Source organism: Phacochoerus africanus, chromosome 5 (genome assembly GCF_016906955.1).
Source record: "Phacochoerus africanus isolate WHEZ1 chromosome 5, ROS_Pafr_v1, whole genome shotgun sequence".
NCBI classification, from domain to species: Eukaryota; Metazoa; Chordata; class Mammalia; order Artiodactyla; family Suidae; genus Phacochoerus; species Phacochoerus africanus.
This window is the reverse complement of record NC_062548.1, coordinates 23,120,544-23,138,835: the sequence shown is the minus strand read 5'-3', so window position 1 is coordinate 23,138,835 and position 18,292 is coordinate 23,120,544.

Below are 18,292 nucleotides of genomic sequence, written 5' to 3'. Positions count from 1 at the left end.
CAGGTTCCTAACCAAGGAAGGGAGCTCACCTGAATAGTACAAGCCAAAGGTGGACCTCTGGTCAGGATAAAACCTGCCTGTATGGTACAAGCCAAGGGCAGGCCTCAGGTTACACAGTGCTCATTTTGATGTTGATGGGGAAGAACTGGGGCTTTCCTGGGAAAACAATTTCCATGTTTGCACTGGAGAACATGGATTGTTTCCTGGGTGACCTCGACGTTCCTGTTGTTTTATTTGTTATTCAGTTTTTTCCCTCAGTCTTTCCTGATTATTTACTTATTATTCTAATTTTCCATTCTTATTTTCCTGTGATTTGTGATTTAACAAAGTTACAACAATAATATAATAAGAATTTCATCCTGAAAGACTTTCCCCTATTTAAATCCAACTTAGTTAAAAACATAGTGTTTATCTACTAACTAGTTATTTAGTAAACTTTAGAATTAGGATTTTAATGAGGTTCATAGAAGTTAGAAATATATTATCCATGAAACCTAACTGTGAGTTTTGTCCTTGGATTTTAAAAACTTTTAAGTGATAGCTAGCTAAGTTGGTTTATATTTTCTTACACTGCCTCCCTGCCATAACACTTTAAAGATAAGCACCAGTCTAAAAACAAGATTTGTGAATGCCAAATTCTTGTGTCTGTGGCCTCTTCAAATTGTAAAGACTGGTTGGCCATGGGATGATTTGTACTGAGTCTCCTCCTTTCCACATGATGTACTGTACCTAATTGCCCTTAAATTGTACCCACTAAATTTAGTTAAGATAAAAATCTTAGAACATGATGTATAGCTGCTATACCATGTAATAGTTAACCAATGTACTTTTAACACTGTGATGTAATCTGTAGTGAAAAACTGTCTATATAATCAACCACTTATGCCAATAAAATTTGATCAGTCCAGTGCCCTGAAAGAAGGGACAAAGAGGCTGTCTCTGTATGTACATTCACCAAAGCTGTCCATCTCCTATCGGGAAAGTGTAAACTTCCTGGCCGCCAGACCTGGCCTCTGGCAGTATAAGAGCCATTGTTTTTAGGTTTTATTGTAACAAGAAAGACCATCCTTCCCTATGATATATTCTTTGTTTCTTTTTCAAAATTAATTCACCATTTATGCATAGAATTATTTTACAAGGTCTCCACTCTTTCCTATTGATGTATGTGCCTGTTTTCTTCCAAATACTAAAAACTATTTTGGTTAATATAGGTTGGTAGTATAGTCTGAAATCATAATCTCTCATGACTCCAGCTTTTGTTCTACTCAACATCACTTTTGCTATTCAGGATGTTTGTGTTTCTGTATCCATTTTAGCAGTCAGGAGTTTGATCTACCAATGGATATTAGGAGAAAGCACATTTCCCAAAGTAGGTCATGTTCCACTTCTGCTTTGGTTCCAACTAAAAGTTGGAGAACCACTGTTTGGTTTTATTTATGGAGAGATCATTGTGATCTTCACAAGAGTTACGGCCAGAGAGAACATAAGTGATCCTAGGAAGCCAAAGTTGTGGGGGTTTGAGGACACTGTAAGTAAAAATGTGCCCTGCTCTTTCATGTTCATGTTTAAGGAAAGAACTCCATGAAGAAAGGAGTAGAGATGAGGGACTGAGGGGAGTCTTTGTTTCTCTTGCTTGGTTATTCTTGTTTCAAGAATTTAGAGAATATGGGAGTTAAAGGAGGTCAATGAGGAATTGATGGGGAGGTTGCTATTAAAAGAGATTCAGCTAATCACCACTGAGAAAACCTTCTCAAGAGAAAACAGGAAAGAAAGAAAAGCAATTAGAGGAGGCCAAGAATTGAATTGATTTTTTTTTTCCCTGCCATGCTCACAGCAGGCCTAAGTTCACAGCCCAGGAATCAAACTTGAGCCACACCAGGAACCTTAGCCACAGCAGTGACAGTGCTGAGTCCTTTAACTGCTAAGCCACCAGGGAACTTCTGACTTTTCAATTTCAAGCAGAGGAGTCAAGGATTAGGAATGCAGGGATATTTCTAGATTTCATGGAATGTGCTGAATTATTTTTTCAGATGACTGATTTTGTAATAGGGAAGAACAAATCTGACTCCATTTTAGATCTGTTCCTTTTATTTTAACCTAAATTTAACCTCCGGGCTCTGTGGCCTGTGTTTACTCATGCTCTGCACCTTCTGCAGCAGAATGTTGCCCATACCTGGAAATATACAGGACTGCTTATTCTCAAGGCTCTGACCTTTAAGAGTCCATTCACATAGAGGTACAAAGTTGCAGAAGAAAGAATAACCTTTGTTTTTTTGGAGGTTTATAGGAACATTTGAGCTGACCTACAGGAACAGATGCAAGAACAAAGGATTTTGGAACCAAGAAGTTTCCAACAACTAACCATGGCCCTCCCTCACCTTGCCTTTAAAAGTGCTTTGTTGAAATCCTTTGCAGGTTAGAGCTTTGAGGGCACAAGTCGTCCATCTCCTTTCATGGGCCTAGCAATAAACTTTTATCTGCTCCAAATTCTGATGTTTCCATGTTGTTTGGCCTCACGTGGTCAGACACACAGACTTGCATTTGGTAACAAAATCAGCTGTGTAGCAGAAGGTGATCATAATGGGATGGCAGGTAACTCTGAAAGCTACTGGACTTCTGGGGACACTGTAATTAGACCTGTTCAGTATGATAATCCTGTACTGGGACAGATGAAGCCATACAAATGGGAGGTATTTGGAGTTCTCTGTGATTGGTCATCATGGTGAAAGGTGGAGGGACATGATAACTGAGTTCCTGTTTGCATGTTGAAATATGAGAGAAAAAAGCTAGTGAAACTGAGAAAAGCATGAGTGACTATTTGGAAGGGGAGATTGGCCTGTGTCAGGAGAGAGGGCATGGGGAGTGACTGTGACTATACTGGAAGGAGAATGGTTATAAGAGGAAAAGGGCCTCTGATAACTGATGTGTTAGGGGACATAGCCAGGAAACACAGAGACTTGACAACTACCTCTCCAGAAGATGGTATTTTGGAATTTGAGATTCAAAGAAAACAAGTTTAAATTCTAGCTCTGTCATTTATAACCATGTCATTTTTTTATCTGAATAATGACTTATGAAGCTAGCTTATGTCACATATTGAATGGGTAAGTTACCATAAATAGCAGAATCACGTAGATTGTGAGAAATTAATATGCAAATCTCATAAGTCTCATTTAATGTGAATTTTCTTTTCTCTTTTCCAGACTTCCCACGCAAAGAGTAGTATCATTACTCCTATTCATGTCACTTCATCACTTGTCCATGCAGTGCTATTGATTATCAATAATGATTTGGTTATACTTTATCTTTGAAAAACACTTTCATTGGGACAGTCTGAAAAAATTTCAATGTTTTTTCTTTCTTACATTTTTAGAATATTTCATGAGCCTGAGTCTCAAATTTTTCCTTGTGGAAATTTAAAAATTTGTTTCAAAACTTAGTTTGATTTTTGAACAACTGGTTCATTTCTTAGACATAGGAGTTTTGTCAAATATCTTATGTTAGGCTATGTAAGTTGGTTTTTAAAACATTGTCCATGTAATATTTTTTTAATGGCCACACCTACAGCATATGGAAGTTCCTGGGCCAAGGATCACACCCTTGCCTCTGTAGCAACCCAAGCTGTTGCAGTCAGATTCTTTTTTTTTTTTTTGTCTTTTGCTATTTCTTTGGGCCACTCCCGCGGCATATGGAGGTTCCCAGGCTAGGGGTCCAATCAGAGCTGTAGCCACTGGCCTACGCCAGAGCCACAGCAACACGGGATCTGAGCCGCGTCTGCAACCTACACCACAGCTCACGGCAACGCCGGATCGTTAACCCACTGAGCAAGGGCAGGGACCGAACCCGCAACCTCATGGTTCCTAGTCGGATTCGTTAACCACTGCGCCACGACGGGAACTCCTCAGTCAGATTCTTAATGTACAGCACCACAGTGGGAACTCCCATGCATACAATTTTGGAGTCAAATTTTTCAACCTATTTATTTCATAGGATTCTCTTAGTATTATGTTAATAGCCACAGGCTCTGTAGGGAATGCCTTGGAATTTATTCCTAATATTTGTCATTTGTCTTTCTTATACATTTTGCTAGGAGTTGATTATTATTTTAAGTGCTTCTATTCTCACAGATTTGTATTTTGGTTTTTACTTCAGTGATGTCTGATCATACCCCTATCTGTGCCTTCAGTTGAAATTCTTCATGTTTAAATGTCCTTCAATTTTTGAGAGGAAATATGACATGATCGATTATCAGTATTTATGATATACCCGCATACCCACTTATGGCTAGAAATACTTTTTTGAAAGTACTGATTTGTCTGGCATCCCATATCTTCCCTCCTCCTTTCAAAATTCTCTGTGTGCAGGTGATGTGTGTCCTCTAGATGATCCAACTCATGGGCCTGCAGGTGCCAGGCTTCCTGAGTCACCCAGCTAGTCCATGTCAACAACTACTACTACACCCCACCCCCCTCTGGCCCATCTGCAGTACATTCCAGCACTGAGCATCTCTTCCCTGTGCCTGCATCTCATGCCAATCCTTGTGCCTCCCCTCTGCATATAGCCATGTCTTCCCTCACATGTGCCTGTTCCAGTCTGTGCAGCCCATGTAAGGAGTCATGTCTCCACCCTTCAGCCCACAGGCACTATCTCCCCTGGAGGATCCTCCTCTTTGGTGTTCCTAACCCACACATACCTTTCTGTACCTCTGTATCGCCTGATTACAGCCATGTCTTGCCTCAGGTGTGTTCCTTGCATGTGCCTGTGGCCAGTGTCCTCCCTTTGTGTGTGGAACCCTTATGACCTGCAGCCTGTGTCTACTCACATGTCTTCATTCTCCGTTACTGCAGCCCATGGCACCCTCGAATATCTCCATCCCCTGTTCATGTAGCCCAGCCAGGCCTGGCTTCGCAGGTCCCCATCCCGTGCCTGAACCTCATGTCTGCCTCAAGAAACTCATAGGGTTTGTTTGTTTTTTTTTGCACCATTTTAGTAAATAAAAAGACATAATTACTGCATCATATGGGGATAGCCTCATCTTGGAAATCATATGCAAGATGACTTATAAGATGGCTATAATGTTACACAGTTATAAATTCCCACCAGTAATGCATGAAATAAAGCATGATTCTGTGTTTTTGCCAACAATTAGAATTGTTGAATTCTTTCATTTGTTTGTTTGGGTTGTAGCCATTCTAATAGATGTGTAGGATATCTCATTGTTGTTTTTAATTGCTTTTCTTTAATAAGTAATTAATTCTTTTCCCATAATTCCCTGATGTTCAGCATCTTTTGGGTGCTAATTTCCCATTTCTAGGTCTTCGTTGGGGAGATATCTATTAATATATGTGCCCTTTTTTGTCATGCCCATGAAAAAGGGAATGTGAAAATTCCCAGGCCAGGGATTGAACCCACACCACAGAAGAGACCCAGATGCACTACAGGGGATCTCCTCTATGTGCCTTTTTTTAATGGGGAGTTTATTTTTTTATTGAGATTTCCATTTTTTGGGTATATTTACATGGGAGATTTCCTCTTTTTTTTTTTTTTCTTTTAACAGCCACACCTGTAGCTGCAGTTCCCACCATAAACTATAGCCATAGCAACACCAGATCTGAGATGTATCTTCACCGTAAGATGCAGCTTGCAGCACTGCCAGATCCTTATTCCCCTGAACAAGGCTAGGGACCAAGCCTACATCCTCATGGATACCAGGTGGGTTTTTAATCCACTGAGCCACAATGGGAACTCCTATATGGGAGTCTCTCTTCAGATACTTAGCATGCAACAATTTTCCCCCAGTTTATAACATATCTTTCCATTCTTGAAACACCAGCTGTTGGAGAGTGGTCATTTTTGTAATATAATAAAGTCCACATTATCACTTTTATCACATCTCACAATTTTGATAGTGTATAGTGTATATATAAACGTGTCACCAAACCAAAATTCTTGTAGACTTTCTCCCATGTTTTTAATAGAATGCAAACAGCCCTGAGTGCTTGCTGCTGTGTGTCACTGGCCCATTGCATGTTTGATTTTTGTGAGACCGAAAACAGGCACTTACATTGGCTGGTCGAGACACCTCTGGCAAGTCATGGAGTTCAGACACCAGGGTATTCTTTCCTAGTGCATTGGACTAGCCTAAAAGAGAGCATTGGTAGGGATTTGCTCTTTGGGACAAGGCTTGGTCATTTGGCTTTTTTCTCTGATGGGGCACTGGTTTGGATTTTCCCTCTTCTGGGGGGTCAGGGCAGTGAGACCCTGAGAGAACATTTTGCACTGCACTGGTTTGCTTGCTTGATACTTGAAAACCCAAGCTGTGAATACTTACGTATGGGTGATCAGAGCTCTGTTCCATTGGTTTAGTCCCCCAGGGTGTATTTTAAGCTTGGTTTGATTAATACACACATATCTATAGACTCATCAATATTACATAAACTAGTTTTATTACACCTAGGATTACTGAAAGTCAATTTCACATTGTTTCTGTTCTACAATTGATCAACAAGAAATATACCCTGATACGATAAAACATCTGAATAAAGTAAAAGTCAATGAGGAAAGTTTATTGGGTTATACCTGATAGGGATAGAGTAGGGGAGTTACACAGGTAGTTGTAGAAGTCCAGTAGGGACCATAGATAGAGAGGAAAACCTAGATAACTTTGGGAGAACACTGTAAGTTAACAAATGGCTCAAGAAAGCCACCAGAACATCCTGGGAGAAGGAAGCAGGCTTGCTTAACTCTAAAACCAGGAGATATGCCTCAAGTAATTAAGTAAAAGATAAAATGAGGCCTGCATTCAAGTACAACAAAACAATGACCCTTAGGACCAAGGACAGGAATTTAAGGGAAAGAGAACATTTCAAAGAATAAGCCCCTCAATATGCATAAAAATGGGATGATTCAACTTATTTTAGCATAAGTTACCACCCTTCTGCTGATCTGAATAAGCACTAGGGCCATCCTAGTTTGAGCTCATAGGATCAAATACACTCTTACCTGATGCAAAGTCCTGGAATTTGCCACTGGTTACACAGGGAGAAGAAAACTTTGACTGAGGACCCACCACAGAAGGCAGCCAGGAAGAGCCAGCATTAGTGAGGGGCAGGCAGCACAGCCTCTGTCTAATGCACAGCTGGGAGAAAATGGTCAGGGCAAGGGAAGATGCATGGACTTGTGAGACCAGAGCCAACCTGGGGTCCTGCCCTGACTGCCCGAAATACCATCTGTGGTGTCTTGTAAAATGGGTAGCTGGCTCTGTTGCTACAGTTCTTTCCTAGTCTTGAGTTTCATTTAGACAGGAAAATGTCCTTGGCCGAGCCCCATATCCCCAGTTCTGCCTTCCACATCAGCATGAGCTCTCCAGTCCTGTGCCAGGAAAAGACAGACATTTCCTGAAAATTCCTAACTGTAGATCTGCATGAGGCTGGGCCTGGAAGAAGCAGAAGCAGGTATCGACAAACCTTTAGACTGTGACATCCCACACTGGTCACACCTGCATCCATGGACACACAACATTCCTCATGTTTTGAGAGGAGACACAGTGGCAGATTATGACCTTTCCTGGAGCTACCTTTCTATAAGCTTCCATTAGGTTACGTTGTACTACTGGCAGCTACGTTTAAGTACTAAGTATCTATTTATTTTTTATATTTTCCTATACTATTTACTATTAAATCTTCCTAAGCATAGAGTTACTTGCCAAGCAAACACTGAAGAAGTTACTTTACATCCAAAGACCTCCATGTACCTCCACATGCAGATTTGGAAGAAATCATAGATTCATTAAAATAAAATGAAGTCTTATTTTGATTCTCACATAATTCATTCCTTTGTTTGCATCCATATTGAACCTATTATGTAATGGGTATTGAAATAATGCAGTAAAAAATTGGTGAAAAAAAATCTGCCCTCATGAAACTTCCAGTTCAGTGAAGAACTAGACAATTCAAAAAAAAGAGTACTTGGCATATGAAATGTAATGAGGACAGGGAAGGGAAATGAGACAAGGAGGTGGTATACACAAGGAGGTGGTATAAGTCATTGTAACTGGCTTGCTTTATAACCACGAGTTTGTTAACATTTAAAGACAACTCTAGGGTTTGATAGACTGGATCCTGTTTGAATTTGCCTGTTTTGCTCTTTTGTTTGTTTTTCCAGAAATACATGACCACCCATCCATAGAATAGATGTGCTGATCTAGAAAAGGTAATGACCACACTCAAGTTCCAATGCTAGCCAAGGCACCTCATGGCTAAGAGACATGTCCTAGAAAATAAAAGAGCAGCCTAGCCCAGCATGTTGCCTGCAATTTCCTGTATTAGTTATTATATGTATCCCAGCCAAAACTTGGGGAGATGGGAGTTGGTTCTTCTGGACAGTAGTCCACCTTCCCCCCAGGTTGCCAGCTTCCTTAAAATACAGCTACTTTTCCTTTACCCAACACCTCTCTCTCAGTTTTGCCTTCTGAAGTGACAAGCAGCTGAGACAGAGTTTGGTAGCATCATCAATGTTGCCACTGGGTGGGCACTACAACGGAACTGGGAAGACCTCAATGACAAGCAGTCATTGGAGCAGAGACCTGAAGGGAAGCAGAGGGACCACCATATGAACGTCAGGGGAGGACTGCAGACAGAGAGACAAGGTAATGCCAGGTCCTGGGGCAGGAGCATCCTTTCACACGCAAGAAGCATCAAAGGTCCTATGAGGCTGGAACGAAGAGGCATGGACAGCCTGTAGATTTACATCAGAAAGCTAACTAGGTGTCAGATCACAGAGAATTCATGGGTGATGTGTGCATTTTGACTTGACCTCTGCTGAGCAGAAATAAATGGGGAGAATGAGCTGAGGAATAACCTGACTGGATCCTCTGGTGCTGGGTGGACAACAGCCTACAGGGGTAAAGGCAAGAGAAGGAACACGCTTAGCAGTAGCCTGAGTCATCCTGTCAAGGGTTGATAGAAGCTCTGAACAGGGAGAATAGGGAGAGGTCATATTCTGAAACTAGGGGTGGAGGTTTTGATGATGGGAAGGAGATGAGGTGGAGAGAGGGGAGACATCAAGAGAGCCCACAAATCTTCAGCTTGAACACCTGTCAAGATGGATGGAATTACTCTCACTGGAAAGGGGGAGATAAGGGAAAGCAGGTTTGTGTGAGGAGTCTAGTTTAGCTTTGTTATCTTAGATGTCCATTTGGAAATATGTGGAGAAGCTGGCTGGGAGTAAATCTGAATGGTATGGAAACATACGGAATGGATGACGATATGTAGAAGTCATGACAGACTAGATTAATGCCACAAGGCTGGATGAGGTCAAAAGAGGATGAGATATGGAGAAAGAAAAGTGAAAAAAGTACTATGTCCCAGGTCAAATCTAATTCTAACAAAACTAGAACAAAATATGTTAAAGTTTGTTTGGAAGCACAAAAGACCCAGAATACCCAAAGCCATCCTGAGAAAGAAATTGAACCCTGAGGAATCAGGCACCATGGGTTCAGACTATACTACAAAGCTATTGTCATTAAAAACATGGCTGGAGTTCCCATCATGGCTTAGTGGTAAATAAACCAGAGAAGCATCAGTGAGGATGTGGGTTTGATCCTTGGCCTTGTTCATGTGGGTTAAGGATCCAGGATTGCTGTGAGCACTGGTGTAGGTTGCAGACTTGGCTGGGATCCTGCATTGCTGTGGCAGCCGACTTTTCACAACGTACCCTCTAGGCCCAAACTCATTAAAGGCTCCAGGGGGCAAAGCCTCGGCAAGGAAGGAAGCAAGGGAAGCAAGCCAGACAAACCACCAACCACCAACCACCAACCTCAGATTTCCACACTCTCCCAAATCCGAGCCAACACTGGGAATGGGGTTCAACGACGCAGGGGAAACCAGCCTCTCAAGGAAACCACAGCCTGACCAGGACATCGGCTCAGGAGGAACGTGGAGACCACCTCCTTCACGTGCCGAGATGCAGGCAGTCCGGCGGAATATTAATGGACCACGGCGAGACCAGCCAACCAGGATGCGCAGCAGAGGAGCCTCCCTCAAGGAGTCCTGCTTGGCCACCCTTGGAAAAGAGGCTTCTTTGGGCGCAAGTGGGGCCCACTCTGCCCATCCCGCAGCTAGCCCCGGGAACCCAGGGGAACTGAAGGCCGACCCCGGCCAGGTTCCGTCCAGCCCGGGCGGTCGGCGTGCCCTGAGCCACCGGCGGGAGTCCCCCCGGCCAGCAGGCCCGGCCCTGACCCAGATCAGCAGCTAGAGTGGCTCCTCTCAGCCCGGGTACCCGACAGGTCCAAACAAAATGTACAGACGGGTCCAAGAGAAGCCCCAGAAGCCACCCCACCCCACCCCACCCCACACGAGGGAAAAGGAAGCACACAAGATGAGGACACAAGAGAGGCCAGGAGGCTGACTAACCTCCACAAAGGTGACTCACCCAACCCAGGTCCAGGCGAAAGGATCCCAGTGGGGCCCCTGAGGACAGGAGGCCAAAAGCCAGGCCCCCCACCCCCCACCCCCGGGAGGCGACAGCACCGCCCGCTGCGGGACTGCCACCGTCAGGGAACAGAGAGAGATCCCCGCCAACCAGAGCAGGGGACCGAGGCTAGAGGAGGCAAGAGGAAGGTGGAGCGGACAGAGGGAGGGAAGGGCCTGGGCCCAAGCACAGATGGGGAACGCTGCGCAGAGACCGAGGGAGGCGTCCGCTTACCTTGCTCGAGCGGACCCGGTCGACGCGTTGCTGCCAGCTGGGGCCTGGAGACGATGGGCAAGGGCCGGCCGGCATCCTGGACCCCCGGCCAGGGCCCTGCCAGGGGTGCACCGCCAGAAGGAAGAGCGTGGCTCAACCCCTCTCTGGCTCACCCCTCCAGCTCCGGCTCCTGGGTGGGCGGACAGCAAGCTGGCCCCGTGACCCACCTCACTTCCGGGTCTGCGCAGCGGGAGGTGCGCAGCTGCCCCACCACCTCCAGGCAAATGGAGGGTTTGGGTGTAATGGTGGAGCCAACAGCAGGAATACAATGCCAGAAAGTAAAAACATCAACATGCTCCCACATCATTCCATGGAAAGACTGCCATGTCGTTTAATAAATGGATTCTCCACTATCCCAGCCCCTGAGCTGAAATGTCTAGTTATTACTTATTCAATGACATGGAAGAGAAAATCCATGAGTGTTGACCTTGACCACCATCCAGAATAGGTGCCTTCAACAAGCCACTGGATAAAGACATAAAAGCTCCTCCTGTCTCCGTCCATGACACACATTCTTCATATGCATTTAAATCAAGAAATAGCTGTGAAACCCGTTGCTATTTCTACTTATTGTCTATCTCCTAAAACAATGTCATGCTCCTCCCTTGGAAAAATTAATATTGTACAAATGGCCACAATGCTCAGGGCAATTTACACATTCAATGCAATCTCTATCTCATTACCCATGACATTTTTCACACGACTAGAACAAGCAATCCAAAACTTTCTATGCAACCACAAAAGACCAAGGACTGCCAAAGCAATTTTGATGAACAAACTGCAAGCAGGAGGCATCACTCTCTCAGACTGCAGGCAATATCACAAAGCCACAGTCATCAAGACTGTGTGGCACTGGTACCAAAACAGGCAGTGAGACCAATGGAACAGAACAGAGAACCCAGAAGGAAACTCAGACACCTATGGACCACTGATCTGCGGCAAAGGAGGCAAGAACATAAAATGGGAAGAAGTCTTTTTGGCAAGTATTTCCGGGAAGCCTGGGCAGCTGTATGCACATCAATGAAACCAGAACACACCCTCAGACCATGCATGACCTGCAGGAAACCAGGGATGGGGAGCCAATAGCACAAGCAGAGAGCCAGCAGGAGGGGTGATTGAACCGGGGTGGGGGGGGGGTGGCACATGACTCCCGTGGCCTTGGGCCTGCATCCTCAACCTCATCACCAAAAAGACTTGGACAGTTAGTCCCTGGAACCCGAGGAATGGGAGCTTGGTTCCCAGCCCTGGTCCCTTAGCCAACCTCCTCTGTGGTCGGAGAACAAGTAAGCCCTGTGACCTGCTTTACTTTATGGTTCACTCAGCGGGAGGCATGTGCCTGCAAACAGCACACCCAGCCAACAAGCTGCCTGGTCCGACCTCAAAAATGATACCCTGCAAGAGGTGGATCCAGGTCCTAAGAATCTTGCTGCCTTGGGCCTCTCTCCTGAACCTCAGCACCAAAACCACTTGCTCAGCTCGTCCCAGGAAATGGTCCCTAGCACTGATGCTCACCTAACCTCAACATTTGCAACACATATCAGTACTCTTGTCCCCTGATTATCTACCAGGTTTCATTCAAGGGAAGCCTAGGAAGGGCAAGGCTATATCACCATCTACAGCTCAGTCATCTTACAGTACCATCACCCGCTCCACATACCCATCTAACAAACAGAGTCTACATGGGTCACTCTACTCCACGGTCAAAGCCAACCAAGGAGCCAAAGCACTTGATCAATGGTTCTAGCACTATAGCAAAAGTTGTTTTTCTGTTTTCATTTGTGAACTTGGGGCCTAAATCAGCAACTATCAGTCAGTCATTCATTCACCATAAGTGTTGTTTTACAGGTCCCTTGTGCCAAACACAGTCCACAATTCAAAGTTGAATGAAACCATGTTTCCTTCCCTCAGGAATCTGACCACTGTCTACCACAAATAACGAAACCAAGAAATAAAGTCATACATGCATAATACTGATCAAGATAGGGCTAAACCCTTGAGACAGCTACATAGATACTGCTTCCATTGATCAAAAAAAAAAGGAGTTGCTTACAGAAGGCACAACATATTTTTTGCATCTAACAGAACTGCCGATCCAAGGAGCATGGGTTCCTTTTTTTTTCATACTCTCTTTCCCCCAGGATCTACCACTCACCTTTTTCCTTCCATGGACCTCAGACTCTCCTGAATTCTTCCTGGAATGTGACTGATGGATCCCTCCCCATCCCCTTGATGGGCCACTCTTTCCTCTCTACACAGCTTAGATATTGGCTGCCCCATTCTTTCATCAACTGTGATCATCTCTCACCTTTCCCTCTTCCCAATGACCTGACACAAGCACTATCACCACCCCAACCAAGATCGCAATGCACCCCATTGGAAAACCTTAGGAAAGCTAACACAAATTCCACCAAACATGTATGAAAACCCACTGATTTTATAAAAACATACCTACATCCATACATTCAGACATAAATAAACAAATAGAATCAATGCTTTAAAAAGTCAAGCAAGTTCCAAAAGCAACAGAGTTTTCACAAAGTACCTTTTATGCAAAAACTTATTAAATGCTCCAATGTGCAAACACTCAGCATGCAAAGGAGCAAGCCAGACAACCAACCAACCACCAACCATCAAACTCAGATTTCCACACTCTCCCAATTTAGAATACTGGGAACGATTTTCAGTGATGTTGCGGAAAACAGCCTCCCAAAGAAACCACAGACTGTCCAGGATATTAGCTCATGAGGAAAGTGGAGACCTCCTCCTTCATTCACTGATATGCAGAGATTCCAGCAGGATATTAACTGACAATGATGAGACTAGCAAACCAGGATCCACAGCAGCAGAGGAGCTGTCACAGATTAATGCTCATGTATGCTTGAAAAGGATGCTTTGTGTGCTAGTGGGGCCCAGCCTGCCCATTCCACAGACAGCCCCAGGAAGCCAGGGGACTTGAAGCTTGCCCCCAGGTTCAGACCAGCCTGGGCTGCCGGGGTGCCTCCACCCTGCCTGTCTGCAGTTACACCAGGCCTCCTACACCTTAGAGCTGAAAACCCATAGCTCGTGTGTTAAGCTGATGTTCCTTTCCCTTGTTTTTACATATATGTTAGAGGATTTTGATTTATGGTTACCTTGGGTTTCATATATGTTGATGTATAACAATGTTCAGTTGTTTTAACCTGATACTCATTGAATTCAAATAAGTTCTAAAAGATCTACTGTTTTACTCCCTCCCCCATGTTTTCTGTTTTTGATGTCCTCTTTTCCATCTTCATATCTGTCCCCTAACTATTTGTCATAGGTGGAGCTGATTTTATAATCGTTGTTTTCAAACATTCATAGCAGCTGATTTAAGTGGTGTCATTCACAGCCTTTAGTACTTTTTTTTTCTTTTTAGGGCTGCAAATACAGCATATGATTTGACACCAGAGCTGGGGGTGGAATCACAGCTGCAGCTTCTGGACCACACTACAGACACAGAAAGGCTAGATCTGAGCCACATCTGCGACCGGTGCTGCAGCTTGCCCCTATACCAGATCCTTAACCCAGTGAGGCTAGGAATTAACCCTGCAACCTCCTGGATATGAGCTGGGTTCTTAACCTGCTGAGCCACAATGGGAACTTCCATTTTTTTGCCTTTAAAGTGGGATTTTTCTGCTTGCTATCCATTCTTATTTATCTTTTGTCTTCTTTAGAGCTACACCTGTGGCTTATGGCACTTCCCAGGTTAGGGGTCAATGGAGGTGTAGCTGCCAGCCTGCACCATAGATTGGGGCAACACAAGTGAGGCCAAGGAACAAACCCATGTTCTCATGGATACAAGTCGGGTTTGTTACCAATGAGCCACAATGGGAACTCCCATTATTTCTTGTAATCTTTTCTTTTTCACTTAAAGAAGACCTTTTAATATTTCTTATGTCAGTTTAGGACTGATGAGCAGATATGGGGAGGGGTTAACATACTTGAAAAACATGGCAAGCAAATATCCAAATCAAACACTACATTCACCAAAACCAAAAAGGAGAGAAAATAACCCTAAAATAAAAGGAAATCATCCATGAAAGAAAGAAAGAAAAAGATAAGAAAGGAATGAAACAAAGTGAAACACAAAATCAGCTGGGATAGAAGTTTTAAAACACAATAAAGACATATTTTTCAATAATCACCTTAAACATCAATGGACTGAATGCTCCAATCAAAAGACAGAGTGGCAGACTGGATTAAAGAAAAAAAAAAAAAAAGAGCCTACAATATGCCACCTCCAAGAGACTCAACTGAGGGCAAAGACACACATAAACTGAAAGTGAGGGAATGGAAAATGATATTTCATGTGAATGGAAAAGACAAGCAAGCAGGTATTTGTAACACTCACTTTAGACAAAGTAGACTTTAAAACAAAGGCCATAAAGAAAAACAAAGTAGGACACTAATGATAAAAGAAAAATGTAAGAAGCAGATATTACAATCATCAATATATATGCCTCTAAAATAAGAGCACTCAAATACATACAATTAATACTAACAGACAGAAATAGACAAATTGATGGGAACACTAATAAGGTTAGAGGAAATTTTAACACCTCACTCACATCAATGCACAGGTCCTCGGGACCGAATATCAGTAAGCCAAACGAGATCCTAAATGACACAATAGAAACATTACACTTAATGATATTTTCAGGACTTTACACCCAAACGTATACAGTACATCCAAAAATAGCAGAATATACACTCTTTTCAAGTGCATGTGGAATATTCTCATGGACTCACCACATACAGGGGCATATAACTAAAGTCAAAAATTTCAGAGTAGAGAAATTGTTTCAGGCATCTTTTCTGACCACAATGGCATGAAACTAGAAATCAACCACAGGACAATAAAAAAAAAAGACTACATGGAGACTAAACAATATGCTACTAAACACACACAATGGGTTGATTAGGAAATCAAAGGGATATTTAAAAATACCTTGAGACAAATGACAGAGAAAACACAACGAGTCAACATCTATGGGATGCGCAAAAGCTACTCTTAGAGGGAAGTTCATAACAATACAGGCCTTCCTCAAAGAAGAAGACAATCATCTTCTATCTCCTAAAAGCATTAGAAAAAGAAGAACAAACAAAAGCTAAAGTCCTCAAAAGGAAGGAAATCATAAAGATCAGAGAGGAAATCAGGAAAATAGAGATTCAAAAAAAAACAACAGCAAAAATTAAGAGAACCAAGAGTGGTTCTTTGAAAGGGTAAAACAAAACTGACAAAACTCTGGACAAACTCAACAGAAAGAGGCAAGAACTCAAATCAACCAAATGAGAAATGAAAAAGAAGACATCTCAACAGATACTACAGAGACACAAAAAACCAAAAGAGAATATGAAGAACAATTATAATGCCAACAAATTTGACAACCCAGAAGAAATGGTCAACAATCGAGAGACATGAAGCCTCCAGGTCAAGAAGAAATAAAGTTGAACAGAATTATCATCAAAAATGAAATCAAATATGTAATAATAACATTCACTACAAGCAAAAGTGCAAGACGTGATGGCTTCAGGAGCAAATTGTACCAAACACACAAGAAGAAAGTTAGACCCAACCTTCTTAAATTTCTAAAAAGGTGCAAGAACAAGGAACACTCCCAAAGACATTCGATGAAGCCACCTTCACCCTCATACCAAAACAAGACAATGACATTACAAAAAAAGAGAAAATTATAGGCCAGTATCTTTGATCCATCTAGATGCAAAAATTCTCAACAAAATTTTAGCCTACTGAATCCAACTACATATAAAAAAGATCATACACCATGACCACGTGGGATTCAACCCATGTTCACAAGGATGGGTAAACATACAAAATAGTCAATGTCATACATCACATTTAAAAAAAAAGGAGAGTTAAAAACTACAAGAGAAGTTCAACAGCTACAGCAAAAGCATTTGGAAAAAAATCCATCTTCCACTCATGATAAAAACACTCTAACCAATTTGAGTAAAGAGGGAATGTGTCTTAACATAACAAAGGTATATTATCTTTATATCCAATATAATCCTCAATGCAGAAAAGCTGAAAGCCTTCCATAAAAATATGGAACCAGACAAGGATGCCCTCTCTCACCCCTTTTATTCAACCTAGTATTGGAAATCCGAGCCATGGCAAACAAACAAACCAAAATGAAAGGGAGAACAAGAGGTAAAACTGTGACTCTATGCAGATGACATGATACCATAGAGCAAAAACCCTAAGGGCTCCACACAAAAACTACTTGAACTGAATGACGGATTCAGCCAAGTTGCAGGACACAAACTATCACTCAGAAATTGGCTGCATTTCAGTACACTAACAATGAAATATTAAAAAAGGAATATAAAAATACAATGCCATTTATTTATTTATTTACTTATTTATTTTTGTCTTTTTGCCTTTTCTTGAGCTGCTCCCACAGCATATGGAGGTTCCCAGGCTAGGTGGTCTAATTGGAGCTGTGGCCACTGGCCTACTCCAGAGCCACAGCAATGCAGGATCCCAGGCATGTCTGTGACCCACAGCACAGCTCACAGCAATGCCACATCCTTAACCCACTGAGCAAGGCCAGGGAACAAACCTGCAACCTCATCATTCCTAGTCAGATTCATTAACTACTGCACCACGATGGGAACTCCTACAAAGCCTTTTAAAATCAACCCCACCAACATTGAATACCTAGGAATAAACCTGACCAAGGAGGCAAAAGACTTTTATGCTGAGAACTACTAAATGTTAATCGAGAAAATTAAAGTGGATACTTAGAAATGGAAAGATATTCCATGTGACTTGATTGGAAGAATTCATATTGTTAAAATGGCCACAGTACCCATAGCAATCTGCAGGGTTAATGCAATCCCTTGACAATTACCCATGACATCTTTCACAGAACTAGAATAAACGATCTGAAAATTTATGTGGAACCAAAAAAGACTGAGAATGGATGGAGTTCCCATCGTGGCGCAGTGGTTAACGAATCCAACTAGGACCCATGAGGTTGCGGGTTCGGTCCCTGGCCTTGCTCAGTGGGTGAAGGATCCAGCATTGCCGTGAGCTGTGGTGTAGGTTGTAGATATGGCTCGGATCCCGCGTTGCTGTGGCTCTGGCATAGCCTGGTGGCTATGGCTCCAATTAGACCCCTAGCCTGGGAACCCCCATATGCCGCAGGATTGGCCCAAGAAATGGCAAAAAGACAAAAAAAAAAAAAAGACTGAGAATGGCCTACAAACAATTCTAAGGGAAAACAACATCAACAAACATCCAGATGCATAACTTTCCCAGACTTCAAACAATACTACAAGGCTACAGTAATCAAGGCAGTGTGGTACTTATAAAAAAAAAAAAAAAAAAAGACATGGAGATGAATGGAACACAGTAGAGAGCCCAGAAATTAACAAAGACACCTAAGGTTAGTTCACTTTCAACAAAGGAGTCACGAATACAAAATTGGAAATAGACATTCTCTTCAGCAGGGGGTGCTGGGAAAACTGGAGAGCTAGGTGTAAATCGAGGAAAACAGAACAC